Source organism: Rhagoletis pomonella, unplaced genomic scaffold, assembly GCF_013731165.1.
Source record: "Rhagoletis pomonella isolate Grant_MI unplaced genomic scaffold, Rhpom_1.0 Rhpom_scaffold_00004, whole genome shotgun sequence".
Classification (NCBI taxonomy): domain Eukaryota; kingdom Metazoa; phylum Arthropoda; class Insecta; order Diptera; family Tephritidae; genus Rhagoletis; species Rhagoletis pomonella.
The window spans coordinates 58,065,680-58,068,205 of NW_023458558.1; positions in this window are offsets into that span (position 1 = coordinate 58,065,680).

Below are 2,526 nucleotides of genomic sequence, written 5' to 3' on the forward strand. Positions count from 1 at the left end.
GCGCACTGGACTACTTTGAACAGTCAATTCCAGTTTGGTACCACTGTTCTTCCTCCCATTTTGTGATTTCGTTTCTCGCATAATATTTCTTAATACAGCTCAACTGCGTATTGAAATTCAAGAAGAAATTGAAGGAGAAGCTCGGTCATACACTAAGCAAAAGTGTGTGCAGTAAAATAAAAATTATTACTGATGCCAATATTGGCGGTTTTTTTATTCAAAAAATTAGAGGACTTCGTTTATTTGGGAACTGGCATTTCGCACCGATATTACAAGCAGGGTTGAAATTCAACAAGTGCTATTTCTCTCTACCGTCGTACAAAAACCTAGTTCTAAAAAGATATAAGCCCTCAATATGCCAAAGGTTTATACAGGACGCAGACGCTTGGGCTGACATCTGATGTGGCATCCTTTGTATGGCATTCTGCGGGTATTTGCGCTTTGGCGACGGTAAAAGACGCTGGCGATAGAAAAATGATAAAAAACATAGCAACTCTGCAGGGGAATAAATTACAGCAATTTCACTGGCCTAGTCATCGTACGAATGAACACAATAGCTCCAGTCCTGAAAGTACAAGTTGAGTAAACGCTGGTTTTGGTAAACGAAGAAGGTGACCTCCTTTGGCGATGTAAATACCAAGTGGAGAAGGTCTTGGCCTCACTTCGCATTTCCAATTGGCGAAAGAAAAAAAACGACTAGGAAGCTTTATTTGGGCTGGTCCTAAACCGCTTCGGCGCACAGTGGGCAAAAATCGAAAAATTCGTTGTCTGCAATGTGAACGTTGGTTTGACGTTCAAAGTCTTTGCGGATTTTATAGTAAAATTTATAATCATGTCACATATTGCCAATCTTGTTTGAATTAATTTAAGTACGTATTTGAAGTACTCAAATAGATTCAAACAAGATTAGCTATACGAGCATTATTAATTTTACTATAAAATTCACTCTTATATATGCAATGCAGCGCTGACAAGGGATGTCAAATAAATATTTACATTTATTACTATCACAAATTTGCTTATGGAAAATAATAATAATTTACATACGTACATTATTAGAGTAAATAAATGTCTGATTATGCCAAGCGGAATACAACTACGGCAATGTGTCAGCTATAAGCTCTACGTTTATATATGTATCCCAAATATCAGCATTGACTTGCAAAATTCTAAATTATGTGCACTGAATGGATACCAAGTGTAATGTTTTTTCGATTTACATACTATTTAATGATGATTAATATACGGTATGCAAAATCGAAGATTTGACGTTTGATAAAAGTTATTTACACAGACCGGCAATATTTTAACAACCCATTTTTATACCCGAGTGCACTAGTGTTCATAACGGTTGCTTGTAACAGCCAAAACTAATCGAGATAGATATAGAGAGATGTACACATAAATGTTCGGAATGAAAAGAGAACTCGATTAAGCCACGTCTGTCCGTCCGTCCGTTTGTCCGTCTGTCTGTCCGTGTACACGTGTACACTCGAGAAAAAATTTAGATATATCCACTTGGTAGGTAAGTTTCCCTTTATCCAAGGTAGATTGTTGTAAGTTGGCGTGTTTAGTTATTGAAGCATCGGAATTTTCGTATTTCTGAAATTTACCCTTATATGGTAGGTGACGGTAATTTTAGTCAGACCCCTGGGGGTCAACCTGGACCACTTTGGGAATCACTGCTCTAGCGCGTTTCATTTCTGGTTTTGCGTTACTCCCTATACACTATTGAGCTTAAAAAAATTTAATATACAAAAATTAAAAGAAATATAAACAAGTACAAGTTCGGGGGAAACCGTACTTTATTTACCCGCCGCACGTATTAAAAGTCGTTTTTTCACCTTTCAGTAAACTGCACGATAAGCAGGAGTATTTTTCCCGATGTGAAACAGTTTCGATAGTATGCTATGAAATATTGAAATAATTGGAGCAAGTTGGGTGGAAATCGATAAGGGGGATATCAATATACACTTATGTATGTAGTCATATGTGGGTGATGCACGCCCATTTTACAAAAATCAATAATATTATGTCTTGTTAAGAGATTGTTGTAAGTTGGCGTGTTTAGTTATTGAAGCATCGGAATTTTCGTTTTTCTGAAATTTACCGTTATATGGTAGGTGACGGTAATTTTAGTCAGATTTCAAAAATTTTCAACCTATCGCTTTTTTGAACCAAGGTTTTGGTGGGGATTGGTGAAGGGATACAGCTTTTCATCGTAAGTGGGCGGTGCCACGCCCATTTTGAAATAATTTCACAACTGTGTTATTTTATGCTAAAATTCTACTTCGCGTACCAACTTTCAACAATTTGGATCCAGTATTTGCGGAAATATCATAGTTTTTGCATATTTCGAAAATACCATGGGAGGTGGGCGTGGTTATTATGCGATGTTGTCCCTTTTCAATCCCAATCTACCTTGGATAAAGGGAAACTTACCTACCAAGTCGATATATCTAAATTTTTTCTCGAGTGTACACTTGTACACGGACAGACAATCTACCACGGAAGACTCGACGGGGG